The sequence below is a fragment of the Adiantum capillus-veneris genome, chromosome 24 (assembly GCF_014529385.1).
Source record: "Adiantum capillus-veneris isolate H3 chromosome 24, ASM1452938v2, whole genome shotgun sequence".
Taxonomy (NCBI): Eukaryota; Viridiplantae; Streptophyta; class Polypodiopsida; order Polypodiales; family Pteridaceae; genus Adiantum; species Adiantum capillus-veneris.
Genome location: NC_140954.1, coordinates 16427224 through 16449405, shown reverse-complemented (window position 1 = coordinate 16449405; position 22182 = coordinate 16427224). Strand labels below are relative to the sequence as shown.

General features: G+C 43.6%; 1 protein-coding gene across 1 annotated transcript in view; it reads left to right on the top strand.

The window, feature by feature from the left end:
- Nucleotides 1-22182, top strand: part of LOC147426014 (uncharacterized) — a 40036-nt gene that overhangs the window by 753 nt on the left and 17101 nt on the right. The window lies entirely within an intron of this gene.

The window sequence follows — 22182 nt, the reverse complement described above, 5'->3', positions numbered from 1 at the left end:
ATTGTTTGATGGCAGGCCTAGAATATATTTGCTGCACTCTCTGGTTCAGTGTTTGGTCTTTGATGTAGTGTCTCTTCCCATTTCATCAGGAAGACTGCAGAAGGTGTGTGCTTATGAAGATAACTGAATGATTTAGTCTTTGTTTTCCTTTCAAGCTTTAATAGGCTGATTCAGTTTTCATGAGATTTGATGGCTTCATAATTTTACTCCAAAGCATACGTTGTCATGCATGATGAACCTTGATTGTATCTGATTATATTTGTACTGTTTGTCTAGCTATTCAGCTTTATCTTTGAAATGCACTTGTCTTTATATTGGCATTTATGGTGGAAGCAGAACTGGGTAAAGGTGCTGCTCTTTAATTTGCACAGCATTATTGCTTGGATAATAATCATTATCATCCTTTCTACTTGTCCTGATGTGCTCCAGCTCCAGCTCCATCCTGATTTTCGGGTTTCTTGGTTCTACAATTTAAAGTTAATGAAATGGAATGGCTCAATCAACGTGGGGTTTGTTACTTAGTTGTTGGTTCTTTTTCTTCTGGTTCTTCAGTTGTCAGTTGTAGTGGAAGATCATAATGCAGCTTGTGTTTATCCAGTGTAAGTTATCAAAGGGAAGTTTGAAGCTTTATTGAATGCATTGTGGACCTAAGTCCTTGGATCAGCATTTTAACCTTTGTGGCCAAAACATGCCGAGTTGATGATCTTTTAGTTGAAAGGTGTTGTTAATATTGTACAAACGGTAGTCAATATGTGAAATGCAAGATTACCATGCTAGATGCGGATGGTTGTTACCCTACTTGGCCATTTGGGATGCGGATATTGGATATTTCACTTGACAATTGCACTCATTGGTTTGGCTTGTGTTGTATGATTGCAAGATAAGGAGAAGACTGATATTTGATGTTTTGAATTATCAGGCTTTCCTATCGTTCTCTCAAGGGCTTTTAACATCGAGTGTTAGATGTAGCCTATCTTGTTTGGGACACTTTTAAGTAAATGTGAAATTACCCCTGCGAGTGGTGCTTGCTTGCATGGATTAACTTCTAAAATCAAGGCTCTAAGGTCATGCAGATCATCCATGATATTTCTTCTAAATTCAACGGTCAAATGTATAGACCTCTTCTTGAATCCTTTCAAAATTGCCACGTGGGATGAGCTAAGGGGATTCGCCCTTCAGAAATTTACATTGATGATTCCTTGACCTATTATAGCATAAGAGAATCAAGATGTACTTATGTTAGAATCGTAAATGAGCTTTGTTGAGTTCGATCTATTTGTAGTGTCAAGCTGTTTTGAAATTTTTAAAGTTTCCCGTGAACATATTGGCAGCGTGTATTGTTATGAAGCAATAGTGTATTCTGTTATGAAGCAACACGTTTTGAGGATACAATAAATGGGTATAAATGATTAGCAATTGGGGCCGAAACTCGACTTTACGATCTAAATCAATGAACTGTGGCAAAACACAATGGAAATGCTTATGCTTGATGCTCAATCCTTTTTGTGCTCTTTCTATGACTGTGACGTGCCAAGGAAGAGACATGGAATGTGACCCTTGAATGGAAACATTTCATCTTTTCATGAATCATCCGCATACATCCGTGCTCATTCATGAGTGAATCGTGCTCATCGAACAATATATCATGCCTATGATAAGAAATCACATAAGGACGGTGACTAAAATACAGGAAAGCATCACGAATGAAACACTCGAACAATGCGTGCTGGAAAGCATCACGAATGAAAAACTTGAACAATGCGTGTTGACTAATCATTCGTGCACATAATACTTCCTGTGGGGGTTCTTTGGACCTCGACTTGAGAGCCAAGATCGGTTCTTCGTGAGGGATCGAAACTTCCTGAGGGGGTTCTTTGGACCTTGACTCGAGAGCCAAGATCGATTCTTCGTGATTGATCGAATCTGCAATGAGGTTAGCTTCACTAGAGAAAGTATCAACTAACACATCATCCTTGTAAAACAATCACATTATCTTCATGCAAATCATCATGCTTGTGAGAAATCACATCTTGATCATCATGCAAATCATCATGCTTGTCCTTATCATCCAAATCATCATGCTCATCATTATCATGCAATTCATCATGCTTGTCATTATCATTCAAATTATCATGCTTATCATTGTCATTCAAATCATGAGTGTTATGCTTGGGAGAAGAAGAGATGGAGAGAGTCTCCTTTTCTCGAATCTCTTGCATCTGTGCCTGAACTTGAGAAAAGAGTCGCAACATCTCTTGCATTCTTGCTTTATTCTCGCGATCAAATTTTGCTCGTCTTTCTTTGTTCTCGCGATGAAATTTTGCTTCTCTTTCTTTGCGCTCACGCGCTATGGCTTCCATTCCGTCTTCGTATTTACGCTCTATGGTTGCCATTATTTTGTCGCTTTCTAACTTCCTGTCCATCATCATCTTGTCGAAAGCCTCCATATGATCTAGTGCAATCTTTGGCGTAGATGGGGAGGGGTCGAAAAAACCTCTTGGTGAGGAAAACTCTTCTTCGCCACTCCCATGCTTACCACCTCCATGCGAAGTATCCATTCCGCTTCGGGTGATGACCATCCACTGAAGTCTTGGGTTCTTAAGTTCACGAGGAACTTGGGTTCTTATGGGTCTTGGGTTCTTGAGGTGCTTGAGTTCTTGAGGGTCTTGAGGTTCTTCTTTAGCTTGCAATTTGTGTTAGAGAAGGATCTTCTCTTTACCCGAGCTCTGCTCCTTTCCGCGGGCGCACCGCACCCCTTGGCGGCTTTGCGCTCACACCAAGGTTGCTTTTTCCCACCTCACGTCGATTGGCCGGCCGCTAAGTGCACGGTCCGCTCTCAATGAGTGAAAAGAGAACAAGGGGAGGTTGGCCAAGCCCTTCTTTCTTGGGTTTCCTGTCACTCTTCAAAAACATGATTAGGAATTGACACGCCCAAGAGTACTTGGGTTACATGCGACCGCAACAAGCAAAAAAAATTCTGTGGTTCTTGTGGTTCTTCCTTGAGTGATACAGAACACTGCCAAAGCTCTGATACCAATGTGAGGTGCAATGGAAATGAATGTTGAACTTTGATGTGCTCAAGGTTCCTTTTACTTACGGAAGGGAGAGCCTTCCGTTCCTTTAGTGAGAGAGTGGAATGGACACAAACAAAGTGGTGAACACTGTGAATGAAAGTACTAAGACTGAGATAGAGAGAGAAGAATATGACACCAGAATGTTGTCAAACCCTCCTCCGAAGGCCCCACTCTCTATGGCGAGAGCGGTCTACTATTGATTGCACAAATCTCTACAATGCTTTGGACTTGCCGATGATGTCGACGACGAGACGGGCTGAAATCTGAAAATGCTAATGGCTGAATCTGCAAATTTTTATCTACTGAATTCTGACTCTATGTCGATGACGATGTCGATGGTGACAATGCGACGATGACGCGCTGAAAACGCAAATGCTGAAAACTACGATTTCCGGGCTGAATCTGCAAACTTCGCGGGATTTGACCATGCGGCGAGGATCTGCTACGGGAAGGTGAGATCTGCGAGGTTCGTGACTTTTTTTGCGGTAACTGACTGTTGAAAACTGAAAACGCTGGTTCTAGGGCTGAATCTGTCGCGATGGAATTGCAAAACGCCGAGGCTGATCTGCAAATAAAAAACGCTAGGGCTGATTTGGTTCCTGCGGTGGAAATCTGCTAACATTGGGAATGTGCTGCCTTCTGTGGGGAATCTGCTAACGCTAGGGCTGATTTGTTGTCTACCGTCGTCGAGAATCTACAAGTGCAAAAACGTTGGTTGATCTGATGCAAAAACGCTAGGTTTTGCTGTCTCTTGCAAAAACGCTAGGTCTCTGTGGGGGGTCTTGCTGAGAAGTTGCCTGTTGAGCAAGGTGCTCCTGCTGCCTCTTCTGCCAGAAAGTGCTAGTGCTAGGTTTCTATATATACAAACTTATGGAATTTGCCCTACCCAATTTCTAACAAAAGTCACTTAAAAATAATAAGTGAAAAATGTCAAAAATAGGGAAAATAGGTGTATGCACTGTAAGAATGGTCCTGATGGGTTTTGATGGAAATCTGATGGTCATGCTATGTGCAACCAGAGGATATCATCTAATCTAAGTGTCTGGACATGCAGGTCTGCGAACAGACTCACAAAAGTGTCAGATCACTTTCTATTCTAGATTGACTTGATTGAATTGAACCTTGGTCATGCTGTAGCTTGTCCATGGATACATAGGGTTGGATGTGTGACGTGACATCTCGCTTTAACGCCATTGCTGCGCACTTCTCTTCAACGGCTATGCGTTGAGTCTCGCGTGCTTGCTCACGCTTGAGCTCCATAGTTGCCCTTTTTCTTTGCGATCTCAAGCCATGGCGGCACGTTGAGCCTCTTGTTGTAGCATCATCTCCATCATCGTCTTGATCAAAGCCTTCATAGGGGTTGGTGCAATCCGTGGCGTAGATTGGGATGGGGGAGGATCGGGGAACAATCCTCCTGGTGACTCTTCTCCAACTCCACTCTCATCACCTTCACACAAAGTATCCATTCCGCTTCGGGTGATGACCATGCACTGAGTTCTTGAGGTTCTTGAGTTCTTGAGTACGTGGGTACTCGGGGTTCTTGAGTACTCGTGGTTCTTCTTGAGTACTCGAGGGTCTTGGGGTTCTTGAGTACTCGAGGTTCTTGGCTTACAACCTGCGTTTAAGAAGGCTTTTCTCTTACCCAAGCTCAACTCCTTGCGGGTGCACCCCATGGCGGCCTTGCGCTCACATCAAGGTTGCTTTTTCCTACCTCACGTCGATTGGCCTGCCGCTAAGTGCAAGGTCCGCTCTCAATGAGTGGAAAAGAGGAACGAGGGGAGGCTGGACAAGCTCTTCTTTCTTGGGTTACCTTCCACTCTTCAAAAATACAGATTAGGGAACGACACGCCGAAGTGGTCTTGGGTTACGTGTGATCACAACAAGCAAAAAAATTCTTGTGGTTCTTTGTGATTCTTTCCTTGAGTGATGATACTGAACACTGCCAAAGAGCTCTTATACCAATGCAATGTGCAATGGAAGTAAATGATGGTGTATGGCTCAAGATGAGTGATCAGTGAGTGCTCAAGGTTCCTTTTACTGACAGGAAGGTAGAGCCTTCCTTGACTTAATGAGAGAATGTGCAATGACCAAAACAAAAGAGTGGAATGCAAATTGTGAGTGAGTGCATGAGAGTGCTAGAGAGAGAGAGAGAGAAGTGACGACACTAGATGGGGTCCCAAACCCCCCTCCAAGGGCCCCCCCCTCTGTTGCTAGAGAGGTATTTGCTTTAGATTGCACAAAGGTCTGGTACAAGGCTTCTAGATGCTGTGGTACTTGACAACGACGATGTCAACGTTGATGGTGACGACGATGGCGACTGTGACGATGGTGTCGTCATCGAGGTTAGATCTGCGATGCTACTGAAATCTGAAAATGCTAGGTGTGGATGCCTTGGATCGCTACTTCTGCAAGGAAAAGGCCGATCTGTTGTTGGGTTAAAAGGCCCAAATGGCTCCCTTTGTGTATAGTTTTAAAGGTTATTAACCTTTGGCAAAGTTCACATTGAACTTGGTCACTAACTTTAAATTGGTCCTATACTTTATACTCTCTCTCTCTCTCTCTCTCCTTTTGTTCCGTATCGCCCTCTGCTCTGCAGGCCTTCGCCCCTCTCCAAGGTACACGCCCTGCACATCTCCGCATGCTCTATCACTTGCACACACCGCCGCTCGCTCATCAACTGGTATTAGAGCCAAATTAGGGTTTTCTCCCAAACTTGCAAACGTTGATTTTCAGCAAAGGAGTCAACTTTCACGCGAGATTTTGCAATTTCATCGCCAAAGGACTCGTCCCTGGACACTAGAGAGCTCCCGACAAGTCAAATTGACCTAAAACAAGCTGAAATTAGGTCAAAATCAGCAAATTACAGGTTATGACAACAAAATACAGGTTTTGTAAATCATGTATTAAGGTGTGGGAACATCTTTCCTAGGTCCCCGCTACCCGAAAACACTGAAATTGCCAAAACAAGTCCCAAAATAGGTGTTTTCAGCAAATTTCAGATTTACGCAGGTACTTGCAAGTGTATTTTAGATGCGTCTACATTGGGGAAAGTGCAAATTGATGCAATCTATGCACATTTGACAAGTTTTGGCTATGTATGACCATTTGTGGCTCATTTTTGTGCAATTTGATGCTACAAATTGGGGCTTTTGCTCATATATGCTTCTAAAGGCTGTGCATTAGCCTTATGTATGTTTTGTGAGGCTAAAAACAACTAAAATTGTTGTTTTTGAGCACAAATTCACTTGCTGAAATTTCCTGCGTATAAATTTCAGAAATTGTTTTTTGTGCCTAAATCGACCCATTTTGCTCCAAATTGCTCCTGTGACCACTTAGAGCTATAGTGCACACTTTTGTGAGGTTATAGTCCGGTTTTTGTGTATTTTGCCCAAAAATTCAGCGTATTAGCCCTCTTATTCGTGTAACTATGGCCTCATCTTCTTCGGATGTGAAGAATCTCTTCGAGATTAGGAGGTTCGACGGAACATGTTTCGACCTTTAGAAAGACAGGATCCAGGGAATCCTATTTCTTAAGAATTGTGAAGGGGCACTTGAACAGGTAAAGCCACGGAATATGACGGACGAAGCATGGGTTAGCCTGAAGAGGAAGGCAGTTACATACATTAAAATGGCCATGCCGATGAGACAGTCATTGATTTGAAAGGTTTCACAATTGCTTTTGATGTGTGGGAGAAGTTAAAGGCGATGTATGAGAATACAACGCCCGTCAACCAAGTGCATTTGATGCGAAAACTTGTTGGCATGCAACTAGATGAGTCCAAGAGCGCTGCAAAGCACTTGTCGTTGTTCGTAGGTACTTGATTCCGGTTTGTCTCCTTTTGATGATAAGCTGAAAGCTATCTTCTTGCTTATGACCTTACCTAATTCATGGGAAACATTGGTAGTTTCATTGTCAAATAACCCCAATTTGACCTTTGATAGTGTTAGGGGTTCTATCTTGAATGAGGAAATCAGGAGGAAAGCAAGCGGAGACGAAGGCAACTCTGCCAACATGGTTAGACGTAGGACAGAGAAGAAGAATGCCTGTGCACAAAGGAGTAAGAGTAAGACTAAGGAAAGGGGAAATGCTAGCAAAGGCAAGGGTGATGTGACTTGCTATCAGTGTGGCAGGAAAGGTCACAAGAAACCCAATTGCAGGTACTATAAAGCCGAGTTAGAACGGAAAAAAAATGGTGGAGACAAAAAGAAAGAGAAGAAGGAAGTCAAGACAGATGCACAGGATAGCTCAAAGGACAAAGAGAATGCAAATGTGGTTTCTAGTGTTGTGATTGAGGAGCTGTCAGATGTAGAGGATATTGTTGGGTTAAAGGCCTAAATAACCCCTTTTTGTACATTTTTATACTTTGTCCAGGTTCAATATTTGTCCAGAACTTGGACACATTTTTAAAGGTCACTTATAATAAACGTTGGAAGACCCAAAACTCACTTATTAAGTTTTTCCCAAAAACGTGAGCTCTCTCTCTCTCTCCCTCTTCTTCTGATAGCGCTTCCTCTCCTGCTGCTCTTCGTCTCCCCTCTCTGCACACACACTAGACTTCCTCGCGTGCTCTTTCACTTGCACACACCGCCGCGCGCTCATCAATTGGTATCAAAGCCCCATTAGGGTTTGTCCCCAAACCTGCAAACACTGAATTTTAGCCAAGAAGGTTAACTTTATGGCGAGATTTTGCAATTTCGTCGCCAAAGGACTAGTCCCCGGACACCAGAGAGCTCCCGGCAACCCAAATTGACCTAAAACAGGCTGAAATTAGGTCAAAAACAGGAAATTACAGGTTATGACAGCAAAAATACAGGTTTTGCAAACGATGTATTAAGGTGTGGGAATACTTTTGCTAAGTCCTCGCTACCCGAAAACCCTGAAATTGCCGAAAAACAAGTCCTAAAACAAGTGTTTTAAGCAAATTTCAGATTTACGCAGGTTTTTGCAAGTGTTTTTATGGTGCGATTACATTCGGGAAAGTGCAAATCGATGCAATCTACTCACATTTGACAAATTTTGTCGATGTATGACCATTTGTGGCTCAATTTCATGCAATTTTGATGCTACAAATTGGGGCTTTTGCGCTTACATGCTTCTAAAGGTTGTGTATTAGCCTTATGTATATACGTCTTCTGAGACTAAAAACAACTAAATTCGTTGTTTTCGAGCACAAATTCGCTCGCTGAAATTTCCTACGCTTAAATTTCAGAAATTGAATTTTGTGCCCAAATCGTCCTATTTTGCCCCAAATTGCTCCTGTGACCATTTGGAGCTGTAGTGCACATCTCTGTGAGGCTATACTCCGATTTTTGCGCATTTTGCTCAAAAAATCAGCGTGTTATCCCTCTTATTTCGTGCAACTATGGCCTCATCTTCTTCGGATGTGAAGAACCTCTTCGAGATTATATGTTTGATGGTATAGGTTTTGATCTTTGGAAAGACAGGATTCGGGGAATCCTATTTCTTAAGGATTGCAAAGGGGCACTTGAACAGGTGAAGCCACAGAATATGACGGATGAAGCATGGGTTAGCATGAACAGGAAGGCCGTTACATACATTAAAATGGCCATGACAGATGAGACCGTCATTGATGTAAAAGGTCTCATGACTGCTTTTGATGTGTGGGAGAAGTTAAAGGGAATGTATGAAAATACAACGCCTGTCAACCAGATGCACTTGATGCGAAAGCTTGTTGGCATGCAACTAGATGAGTCCAAGAGTGCGGCAGAGCACTTGTCATTGTTCGCAGGTACTTTGTCACAGTTACAGGATTCTGGCTTGCCCCCTTTTGATGATAAGCTGAAAGCTATCTTCTTGCTTATGACCTTACCTGAGTCATGGGAAACTTTGGTGGTTTCGTTGTCCGATAACCCCAATTTGACCTTTGATGGTGTTAGGGGTTCTATCTTGAATAAAGAAATCAGGAGGAAAGCAAGTGGAGAGGGAGGTAGCTCTGCCAACATGGTTAGAGGCAGGACAAAAAAAAAGAATGCTTATGCACAAAGGAGTAAGAGTAAGAGTAAAGAAAGGGGAAATGCAAGCAAAGGCAAGGGTGATGTGACTTGCTATCAATGTGGCAGGAAAGGTCACAAGAAACCGGATTGCAGGTACTATAAAGCTGAGTTAGAAAGAAAAAAGAATGGCGGAGACAAAAAGAAAGAGAAGAAGGAAGTCAAGGCAGATGCACAGGATAGCTCAAAGGACAAAGAGAAGGCCAATGTGGCTTCTAGTGTCGTGATTGAGGAGCTGTCAGATGTAGAGGACATCTTGTGTGCCACTTTGTCAGATGATGATGCTTATGACTTTGATGTCTCTAAATGTTCATTCACATGACATGCAGATCACCAAGAGTGATCTTATTAATGCTTTGTTGACCGTCAATGATGCATTGTCCCAGACTTGGATTGTTGATTCCGGTGCTTCATTTCATGTGACTCCTATCAAGGAGTGTTTCTCTACTTTTGATGCAGGCAAGCAGGCCATGTATACCTTGGAAACAATCATGCATGTTCCATTGAGGGTATTGGCACTGTGCATCTGTCCATAAATGGCACAAATGAGCTTGTCTTGCATGATGTTCGATATGTGCTGGGAATCAAGAAGAGTCTGCTTTCTGTTGGTCAGATGGATATGCATGGTTACAGCATCTTGTTTGAGAGAGGGTCATGGAAAATGACCAAAGGCTCAAGGCTGATTGTAAAGGGCACAAAGAAAGGGACACTTTACTGTATGCATGGAAAGGCAGTGTTGGGCAAGTTTATTGCATTGGCTGAAATTAACTCTCACATGGAGTTGTGGCACAAGAGGCTTGGCCATATGAGCTAGAAGGACCTTTCTAAGCTTTGTACTTTGAACAAGCTTGATGCTAAAGGCACAAAGCTTGATTTTGTAATGAATGTCAATATGGCAAGCAAGTAAAGCGTTCTTATTACTCCGGTGTCTCTCGTAAATCTTGTGTGCTTGATCTTGTACATTCTGATGTATGTGGCATGCCTCCTAAGTCTATGGGTGGTGTATGTTATTTTGTCTCCTTTGTTGATGATCATTCTAGGAAAATTTGGGTTTATTTGCTTAAGTCTAAGGATGGAGCCTTTGTTGCGTTTAAGAGATTTCATGCATTTGTGACCACCCAAACATGTAGAAAGCTAAAATGCTTGCGTACAGACAATGGGAGGGAGTACACAAGTGCTGAATTTAACAAGTTTTGTGAAAATTTGGGAATTAAGAGGGAGCTTACTGTGCCATACAGTCCCTCTTCTAATGGTGTAGCTGAAAGATTCAATAGGACATTTTGTGAGAGGGTGAGATGCATGTTGTCCACAGCTAATCTCTCTCATGGATTTTGGGGAGAAGCTTTGAAAATTGCAGTGCATATATGCAATCGATCCCCTCACATGTCTTTGAAAGGTGACATCCCTCAAGAGGTTTGGTTTGGCAAGCCTGCTTCATATGACCACTTACGCATTTTTGGTTGCGAAGCTTTTGTGCATGTTAAACCTGAGTTGAGGAGTAAATTAGATGCGAAGTCCATTAAAGGCCTCTTCATGGGATATGGTGAAGAAGGCGAAATGGGTTACTGGATTTGGTTACCTCAGCTCAAAAGGGTTGTACGTAGTTGAGATGCTGTTTTTAATGAGGCAAGGCTGCTTCAAAACAATTGTGCTTGAAAGCATGACCATAAAAGGGTGAAATTTCAGCATGACCAGCCACCTGTTAGGCCTATTTTTGACCCTCAGGATGCACCACATATGGCTGAAAATGTAGATAATCTAGTGGTGTTTGAGCCAGATGATGTTGGACAGCAAATTGAGGCTCCTGAAGGGCATTTGCAGCCAAGAAACAATGCTGAAAATGGTGCTGAAAATGATGTACAACAGCCCATTGTTGATGATTTTGTAGTGCCACTTGATGTAAACCCATTGCCGGATAATGTGGATCATTGGGTGAGGCGGTCTACTTGTCAAAGACGGCTTGTGAGTCGATATGACCCCTCTTTGCATTACATTATGTTGACAGATGAGGGAGAGCCTCTTACGTATAAAGAGGCAAAGACATGTGAGCACAGCGACAAGTGGGAGCTTGCTATGCAGGAAGAGATTAAAGCTTTGCATGCTAATCATACTTGGGATTTGGTTGAATTGCCCAAAGGGAGGAAGTCTATTTCTAACAAATGGGTGTATAAAATCAAAACTGTTGATGCAAAACCCAAGTATAAGGCAAGGCTTGTGGCAAAGGGATATGTTCAAACCAAGGGCATAGACTTTCAGGAAGTGTTCTCTCTTGTTGTGAAGATGACCACTTTGTGTGTATTGTTTGCCATTGTGGCTGCTCTTGATTTGGAAATGGACCAAATGGATTACATACCGCTTTCTTGCATGGTGATGTGAAAGAAGAGCTTTACATAAAGCAACCCGAGGGTTTTGTTATTCCTGGCAAGGAACATTTGGTATGTATGCTCAATAGAAGCTTGTATGGGTTGAAACAATCATGTAGACAATGATACAAGAAGTTTGATCGCTTCATGCTTAAACATGGTTACAAAAGAAGCCATGCAGACTATTGTTTGTATACCAAACGTGATTAGGATGGCAACCCTATCATTCTTGTGCTCTATGTAGACGATATGTTGATAGCTGCAAAGAAAAGAAGCATTGTTGATGCTCTTAAAGGGCAGCTGAAATCTCGGTTTTCAATGAAAGACCTTGGGGCAGCTGAACATATACTTGGAGTGCGTGTTACACGGCAAAGAGACAAGCGCCTATTGTATTTGTTGCAAGAAAAGTACATTGAAAAGGTGTTGGACAGATTTAACATGGCTGAAGCAAAGCCTCTTGGTGTGCTATTACAACCATATGTTAAAATATCCAAGGATGATTGTCCCAAGTCAAAGGAAGAAGCCAATGACATGCAAAGTGTGCCTTATGCTTCAGCTTGTGGTTCACTTATGTATGCTATGGTTGCTACTAGGCCTGACATAGCCCATGCAGTGGGAGTTGTGAGCCGGTTTATGGCTAATCCAGGCAGGTTGCATTGGGATGCAGTGAAGTCCATTATGAGGTACTTGAAAGAGACTAAAAACAAATGCCTCTGCTATGGTAAAGGACCAATGGAGTTCAAGGGATTTTGTGACTTTGACATGGCTGGTGATGTGGATACACGGAATTCCACAAGTGGCTATGTATTTAGGTGCTGTTTCATGGTGTTCTAGATTGCAAAAGATTGTTGCATTGACAGAGGCTGAATATATATTTGAGCCACGGAGGCTTCCAAAGAAGCTATTTGGTTAGCACGCCTATGCAGTGAGTTTGGTTTGCCTGCCAAGGCACCTATGCTTGGTTGTGATAGCCAGAGTGCCATATGTTTGGCAAAGAACGCCATGTTTCATGCACGCACAAAGCATATTGATGTGCGGTATCACTTCATACGAGAAGTGCTTGAGGATGGCCTTATTACATTGGTTAAGGTCCATACATCACAAAATCCAGTCGATGCTCTCACTAAGTGCTTACCCAAAGCACAACATCATCTATGCATAGAGATGGTGGGAGTCACGTAGCTTAAAGGCGCCATTTATGCCTTTAAGTGGGAGGTTGTTGGGTTAAAGGCCTAAATAACCCCTTTTTGTACATTTTTATACTTTGTCCAGGTTCATATTGAACTTGGACACATTTTTAAAGGTCGCTTATAATAAAAGTGGGAAAACCCAAAACTCACTTATTGAGTTTTTCTCAAAAACGTGAGCTCTCTCTCTCTCTCTCTCTCTCTCTCTCTCTCTCTCTCTTCTTCTGCTAGCGCTTCCTCTCTTGCTGCTCTTCGCCTCCCCTCTCTGCACACACACCGCACTTCCTCGCGTGCTCTTTCACTTGCACACACCGCCGCGCGCTCATCAGACATCTTGTGTGCCACTTTGTCAGATGATAATGCTTAGGACCTTGATGCCTCTCTTAATGTTCATTCACAAGACATGCAGATCACCAAGAGTGATCTTATTGATGCTTTGTTGACTGTCAATGATGCATTATCCCAGACGTGGATAGTTGATTCCGGTGCTTCATTTCATGTGACTCCTATCAAGGAGTGTTTCTCTACTTTTGATGTAGGCAAGCATGGCCATGTATACCTTGGAAACAATCATGCATGTTCCATAGAGGGTATTGGCACTGTGCATCTGTCCATAGATGGCACAAATGAGCTTGTCTTGCATGATGTTAGATATGTACCGAGAATCAAGAAGAGTCTGCTTTTTGTTGATCAGATGGATATGCATGGTTACAGCATCTTGTTTGAGAGAGGATCATGGAAAATGACTAAAGACTCAAGGTTGATTGCAAAGGGCACAAGGGATACTTTACTGCATGTGCCATGCATGGAAAGGCCGTGTTCGGCAAGTTTATTGCATTGGTTGAAATTAACTCTCACATGGAGTTGTGGCACAAGACGCTTGGCCATATGAGCCAAAAGGGCCTCTCTAAACTTTGTACTTTGAACAAGCTTGATGCTAAGGGCACAAAGCTTGACTTTTGTAATGAATGTCAATATGGCAAGCAAGTAAAGCGTTCTTATTACTCCGGTGTCTCTCGTAAATCTTGTGTGCTTGATCTTGTATATTTTGATGTATGTAGTATGCCTACTAAGTCTATGGGAGGTGCATGCTATTTTGTCTCCCTTGTTGATGATCATTCTAGGAAAATTTGGGTTTATTTGCTCAAATCTAAGGATGAAGCCTTTGCTGCATTTAAGAAATTTCATGCATTTGTGACCACCCAAACATGTAGAAAGCTAAAATGCTTGCGTACGGACAATGGGGGGGAGTTCACAAGTGCTGAATTTAATAAATTTTGTGAAAATTTGGGCATTAAGAGGGAGCTTACTGTGCCATACAGCCCCTCTTCTAATGGTGTGGGTGAAAGGTTCAATAGGACACTTTGTGAGAGGGTGAGATGCATGCTGTCCACAGCTAATCTCTCTCATGGATTTTGGGGAGAAGCTTTGAAAACTGCAGTGCATATATGCAATCGATCCCCTCACATGTCTTTGAAAGGTGATATCCCTGAAGAGGTTTGGTCTGGTAAGCTTGCTTCACATGATCACTTCCGTATTTTTGGTTGCGAGGCTTTTGTGCATATTAGATTTGAGTTGAGGAGCAAACTAGATGCCAAGTCCATTAAAGGCCTCTTCATGGGATATGGTGAAGAAGGCGAAATGGGTTACAGGATTTAGTTACCTTAGCTCAAAAGGGTTATACGCAGCCGGGATGTTGTTTTTAATGAGGCAAGGTTGCGTCAAAACAATTGTCCCTCAAAACATGACCATAAAAGGGTGAAATTTCAGCATGACCAGCCACCTGTTAGGCCTATTTTTGACCCTCAGGATGCACCACATATGGCTGAAAATGTAGATGATCTAGTGGTGTTTGAGCCAGATGATGTTGGACAGCAAATTGAGGCTCCTGAAGGGCATTTGCAGCCAAGAAACAATGCTGAAAATGGTGCTGAAAATGATGTACAACAGCCCATTGTTGATGATTTTGTAGTGCCACTTGATGTAAACCCATTGCCGGATAATGTGGATCATTGGGTGAGGCGGTCTACTTGTCAAAGACGGCCTGTGAGTCGATATGACCCCTCTTTGCATTACATTATGTTGACAGATGAGGGAGAGCCTCTTACGTATAAAGAGGCAAAGACATGTGAGCACAACGACAAGTGGGAGCTTGCTATGCAGGAAGAGATTAAAGCTTTGCATGCTAATCATACTTGGGATTTGGTTGAATTGCCCAAAGGGAGGAAGTCTATTCCTAACAAATGGGTGTCTAAAATCAAAACTGTTGATGCAAAACCCAAGTATAAGGCAAGGCTTGTGGCAAAGGGATATGTTCAAACCAAGGGCATAGACTTTCAGGAAGTGTTCTCTCTTGTTGTGAAGATGACCACTTTGTGTGTATTGTTTGCCATTGTGGCTGCTCTTGATTTGGAAATGGACCAAATGGATGTACATACCGCTTTCTTGCATGGTGATGTGGAGGAAGAGCTTACCCGAGGGTTTTGTTATTCCTGGCAAGGAACATTTGGTATGTATACTCAATAGAAGCTTGTATGGGTTGAAACAATCATGTAGACAATGGTACAAGATGTTTGATCGCTTCATGCTTAAACATGGTTACAAAAGAAGCCATGCAGACCATTGTTTGTATACCAAACGTGATGAGGATGGCAGCCCTATCATTCTTGTGCTCTATGTGGATGATATGTTGATAGCTGCAAAGAAAAGAAGCACTGTTGATGCTCTTAAAGGGCAGCTGAAATTTGCGTTTTCAATGAAAGACCTTGGGGCAGCTGAACATATACTTGGAGTGCGTGTTACAAGGCAAAGGGACTAGCGCATATTGTATTTGTCGCAAGAAAAGTATATTGAAAAGGTGCTGGACAGATTTAACATGGCTGAAGCAAAGTCTCTTGGTGTGCTATTACAGCCATATGTCAAAATCTCAAAGGATGATTGCCCCAAGTCAAAGGAAGAAGCCAATGACATGCAAAGTGTGCCTTACGCTTCAGCTTGTGGTTCACTTATGTATGCTATGGTTGCTACTAGGCCTGACATAGCCGAGTTGTGAGCCAGTTTATGGCTAATCCAGGCAGGTTTCATTGGGATGCAGTGAAGTCCATTATGAGGTACTTGAAAGGGACTAAAAACAAATGCCTCTGCTATGGTAAAGGACCATTGGAGTTGAAGGGATTTTGTGACTCTGACATGGCTGGTGATGTGGATACACGGAAATCCACAAGTGGCTATGTGTTTACTCTTGGAGGAGGTGTTGTTTCATGGTGTTTTAGATTGCAAAAGATCATTGCATTGTCTACCAGTGAGGCTGAATATATTTCAGCCACTGAGGCTTCCAAAGAAGCCATTTGGCTAGCACGCCTATGCAGCGAGTTTGGTTTGCCTGGCAAGGCACCTATGCTTGGTTGTGATAGCCAGAGTGCCATATGTCTGGCAAAGAATGCCATGTTTCATGCACACACAAAGCATATTGATGTGCGGTATCACTTCATTAGAGAAGTGCTTGAGGATGGCCTTATTACATTGGTTAAGGTCCATACATCACAAAATCCAGCAAATGCTCTCACTAAGTGCTTATTCAAAGCACAACATCAGCTATGCATACAGATGGTGGGAGTCACGTAGCTTAAAGGCGCCATTATGCCTTTAAGTGGGAGGTTGTTGGGTTAAAAGGCCCAAATGGCCCCCTTTGTGTATAGTTTTAAAGGTTATTAACCTTTGGCCAAGTTCAAGTTCACATTGAACTTGGCCACTAACTTTAAATTGGTCCTGTCACAAAGCTATGACGTGGCTACGGAGAAACCCTAATTTCAAGCTGAAACCCTAAAATCCCTGCAAACCCTAAAAACTGCAAAAACCCTAATTTGTAGCAAACCCTAAATTCTGGCTAAAACCCTAATTTTTGTCAGCAAAACCCTAAAACTGCCGTCGAATGCCACGTGGCAGTGCTGGTACGGATTTTCGTGATTTGCGGCGCGTTGCTTTTTCTCCTACGCAATGAGAGAGAGTAACTTTTCTTTTTTTTTAAAAACTCAAAAGAGTTTGTGAGAGAGAAACAAACTGCTTTTGATTTGAAGCTTTTGGGGCTCTGCTTTTGGGCATCCCTTGTACCTTTAATTAAGTGGTGAGGGCTTGACTTCTCAGAGCATTTGGACGCAGAGTCTGAGAGTGAAACCCTAGCCACTCTCTTGTACTTTGATCTGATTAATATAAAAAAGAAATACCGAAAGGGGCGCCAGTCTTTGGGGCCAATATCTCTAGGCACGGTACTCCGCCGGGCTAGTGCAAATCTATTGTGATCTGTGAATTGTTTTGAAGTGGTTATTTGGTGCTGTCGCGGTTGATTCTTGACTTGGAGTGTCCAAGTCTGTTACATTGGTATCAGAGCACGTCCGATTTCTCTTCTACGAGAAATCCGATCCCCGAATTTTTTTTCTGCGGCACCTATGGATTCAGGCAATGATCAATCGACTCCCTCTGCATCTGGAGATGCGGGCAGGGATCGCAACGAAGATTCCGGCACGGAGTATGGCCCGCCTAGGCCTACTCCGGCGTAGTAGCGAGAGATGGAGCGTCGTAAATTGATTGATGATGCAACAAAGATGATGCACAATTTTGCCAGGGACCCGAAGATAGCAAAATATATGAACCAGACCTCTTTGGAAGAGGTACAAACGGAGTGGCAGAGAACCACAACACCACTCTCGAAACCCGCTCTCAAGAAACCTTCTGCCTCCAAGAAATATACGGAGAAGGAACTGGAGAACGTGGTTGATGCACGGATTGCTCAGCTTTTCGACGTGCAAAAGAAAGACAAAAAGCACGGCAAAAAGCAAAAGAAAGGCATTGACTTCGCGGGGTATTTGGGTCGTCGGTCGACATTCGACAAGGCAAAGAAACTGAAGAAGCGTGTCAAGTTTGAAGGCTTAGCCAGTTCTTCTTCTCTTCTTCTTCTGACAGTTCTTCTAGCTCTTCAGACTTGAGTGAAGAAGACAGAAAAAGCAAAAAGCGAAGCAAGAAACAACGCTTCGGAAAGGGCAAGAAAAAGGCAAAGAAGTCTAAGTCTCGCCCAGTGAGTGACACTTCTACAGAGGACTCGTCTACGGACAGTTCAGACTCTGACAACGGAAACTTTTATGCGAACAAGAAGAATTTTTACAAAGCCAACCAGTATGACTTTCTCGAAGATAAAAGCGAGAAAGTCCGAGAGTTTAAGGAAGGTGGCCAAGCACTTAAGTTTGATACTTTTCGGGGATACTCCGATGCTTCGAAGGCTTTGTCTTTTATACAGCAGTTTGACATCGCTTTCGCGGGAAGACGCTTTTCAGAGCACTCCAAGATTCGGAGAGTTGCTCGCACTTGGTGGTCCACGCTTCTATTAAGCAAGACTGTGCTAGTTACATGGCTGAAATTCAAGAGGCTTTTTATTTCTTCTTGGTTGACTCAAGAGTTTGAACGAGATATACGTGCTGCTTGGAACCATCTCCGGATGACCAAGAGCGATACAGTGAATTCTTACTGTGAAAGATTCTAGAGCTCTTTTCTACCCGCCTCTTCATTCAAGAAGATCTCGTTCAGAGAACAGATTGAGCGGTTTACCTTGGGTCTACCTACAGAGATCCGAGATCACTGCTTGGAACAAAGTCAGCTTCTATTCAGGAGTTGATGAGTCATGCGAAGCGGGGCTTTGCAATTCACTCTGGCAGTCTGACCTACCCCACAAATGACGTCACGGCACAACGACCCGGACAGACTTCTGGGAATGAAAGTAGAAAGAGAAAGAGCAACCTAGAGAGAAAGGATGCACGACCCAAGCTTACTCCTCAGGAGATGGCTCGCTTCATCAGGGAGGGGAAGTGCTTTGGATGCGGGGAATTGGGACATATCTCCGCGAAGTGCCCTAAAAAGGCACAGAAAGGACAGAATGATAAAGACGACGACAGGCCTGAGAGTTCGAGAGCAGCTGAGGAACGTGGCAGAAAAGATAGATAGAAAAGCAGAACTGGTACCACATGGCGTGGGACCTGCACCGAATCTAATGAATGAAAGCACAAACTTTGCCGCTTTTGGTGCAAAGTGAAGGATCAGGAAGCTCTTTTGAAGGAGCCAAGGCCAACTTCTTTTCACTTGGAATTGGCGGCTCGATTTGGAATTACGCCCGACAGACTGACGCCGCAGGCGGAGGTAGTTCGATTGGCACCCGGATGGGATGTTGCCATTACACCGAGCATTGGCAAACTTCGTTTGCAATGACAGGGGTGTTCAGGGCACGCGAGTGACTTTCTACTAGATCAAACCATTGATCTGATACCTAGAAGCACACCACCGAACCGGCCACCTTACCGTGTGAGGCGAGTACAGAATGAAAAGATTATGAACCCAGTGAAAGGCCTCTTTGAAAAGGGTCTTGTCCAGCATAGTACTTCACCGTATTGCTCTCCACTGTTGTTGGATTTGAAGAAAGACGGATCTTGGAGAACGTGCATCGATTATAGCGCTCTCAACAAAATCACCATCAAGAACAGATTTCCGATTCCTAGGATCGATCATATACTCGACAGGTTACGGGGATCCTCGTGCTTTAGCAAGATTGACTTAAAGAGTGGATATCATCAGATCCGAATCGCATCGGGAGACATCTACAAGACAGCCTTTCGGACGACTTTTGGGTTATTTGAGTTTTTTTGGTGATGCCTTTTGGCTTCACCAATGCTCCTGCGACATTTAAACCGGATGATGGACGGGATTTTTCGAGAGTACATGCTATTTGTTGGCACTTTCTTTGATGATATCATTGCTTCTACGAGAATGAGGGAGAACACAGAGATCATCTGCTTCAGAGATACACTTTTTGGGACACTTTGTCTCAGCAGCAAGAGTGCAAGTAGATTCGGCCAAGATAGAGACCATCCGTGATTGGCCCGATTTGAAGAATGTCCATGAAGTTGAAAGCTTCTTGTGACTGTGTTCGTACTACAGACAGTTCATTCGAAAGTTATGCAAAGGTTGCTTCCCCTTTGCATATCTTGATACAGAAAGGAGTCCCTTTCTCGTGGGGATCCACAGTGTAACCGGCCTGTTCAATCCAAAAAGGGCGGTAGACTTTACTTCAAACCTTGATTTAGCTTTCACCCATTATTAGTCGTCTATTTTACCTGTACTTTCAAGACACAACAAAGGGGAGAGGGATACAGGCTGCTAGATTGCACCTGTATGAGTAGACGGACACCAGATTGGCCCCTAACTTAGGCGCCCCTTTCGGTATTTCTTTATTGTTCAAAAGAGGGATAAACGCTGTGGTTCCCTACAAGCTGCCCCACACAAACTCGGCTGAATTTCCACTGTTCCAGCCCGATTTCGGCAGCATAACTGTACTAGAACCCTTCACAGTCAGTATTCCCACGCATTGGCCGACTTTCCCGACGCATACGGGCACTTTGCAAAACCTGGCGAGAATCTGCAGCACGCTGAATTCTCTGTTTTCAGCCCTGAAAATGCGCCAGATCACCTGTACAGCGGTCCCCTTGCGTCCCCGAACCTCCTGGGGGTATTAGGGTCCGTTTAGGGCCAAAACCCTAAACCTGCAAAAATACACAGCAGGCTGTAATTCACTGTTTCGGGCTCCGTTTCGCGTGCCGGTCGCATCCGTAGCAAGTCCTCGAGCTCCCGCACCTGTAGGGCTACTTGCCTTTTGAATCGGACGAGATTCCTGGCGTGAAACCTCTCCGAATTCACCTGTACCTGTGGGGGAATTACCCGCTAGCTAATCCAGTACCTGTGCAAGAGGCTCTTGCCTCGGCAATCGCGCATGAACCCACACAACTGTACATTGGTCAAATGAAGAGCCCACTAGAGGGGCATAACATACTGCCAAAGGGGAGAGAGAGGGCAGTGCGTAGCGTGCAGGGCATCACTCCTGGCACCGCACTGTGCATAAGTGGGAAAGCAAGCACTCCATAGCTCTTAACCTGTGACAAAAGCTGAAAATGAGGCTCTCTCTCCTTCAAATTCAGCACCACTTCTTGTTGCATGAGGCAAGTGCACCAGAAGGTGCCACTTGGCACATTTACAAGCATTTTCCCGTTTCGGGGTTGCCGCCTAAAAATCTCCCAACTGGTTGCCCAGTTGACTTCACGGCAGAGCAAGAAAATGTTCCCTTTGTCATTCCGGAGGTAATGACGTCAACACATTTTCAAGTCCCAAAATAGCAGTTTCCTAAATTTTAGGAGATGCTGCCATTGTATCTTTCTAGGTCATCCGACCCTCTTTGTACACTGCGGCCACATCCAGAACTGAAATGTAGCCTCTGTAGCAAAGGATTCCACTTTGGCTAGTCAATGACCCCACTTGGCTAACCATAGTCCTTGTCCAACCTTAGTGCTCTCTTGCCCTCAGGCCTGGACTCCCTCTGGACAGTTCAACACTAGCTATGCAATGCAGGGCAGTTAGATTTCCCGAGGGGTGTTTCCAAAAAGTGAAAGTAAATAGATAATAAGAAAGAAATCAACAAAAAGGATAGATAGTAGTCACACGTTGGTGACATACCCCCAAATCTCAAACGCCCTCGTTTGCATCTATGTCGTACAAGCTCCTAGTCAACATTGATGTATTCAACACCTGTCGACACATGTACGACACATACATGCTCATTGTCAACCCTGGTGTATTCAACACCTCGTCGACTCATGTATTGCCTGCGTGTGAACCCTGTCCCAATGACATAGTGGTAGCTGCGCACTCTGCCATTGTTTTGAGTCACTAACTTTCCAATGACAAAATGGTAGCTGCACATTTTGCCACTGTCTTATAGTACACGTTGGATCCCGTAACACTTTCGAGCATACCCAAACCGACAGTTCAAGAATGCAGTTACGCATGTACTCTTTAATAGAAGCAATCATTGTATCCTTGACAAACTGACAAGAAATACTCACTTCTATAGCACTAACCAACTTTTGGACATTCCATAAGAGCAATTGCCAAACTGACAATCTATACAGCTCTAACATTCATGTAACAGGTATTTGATTTGAGCTCACTTTAAATACCATGTACATCATTTGTTTCAGAAGCCATTGTCACACTGACAATCCATTTAGCTTTGAAACTCAAGGGGTCAAGGTAGGTTGCAAATCGAAGGCTTCAAGGTAAAGTGATAACACAGTTGGTGACTCTGCAAGTTCACCTTCTTCCATCCACTTAGCATCCATTGGTGGATAGTTTCTGAACTTTACCAAGTAACGCCTAGCAACCTTGCCTTTCACTTTCCTTTCTTTGTGTGCCAAAATCTGTTCAGGGACCAAGATCTCGTCAAGTTCCTCGACTTCCGGCTGATCTTCAACTGGCATATCTTCTGGCACATCACCCACATAGGGTCTGAGAAGACTCACATGAAACGCATTGTGAATCTTCCAACTGTCAGGCAATTTCAGCCTATATGCAACATCACTGATTATGTCGCACACTTGAAAAGGCCCATAGTAACGCATGCTGAGCTTTGGAAACAGTCTTTCCTTGCCCTTCATCTTCTTTAACCTTGCCTTTTCA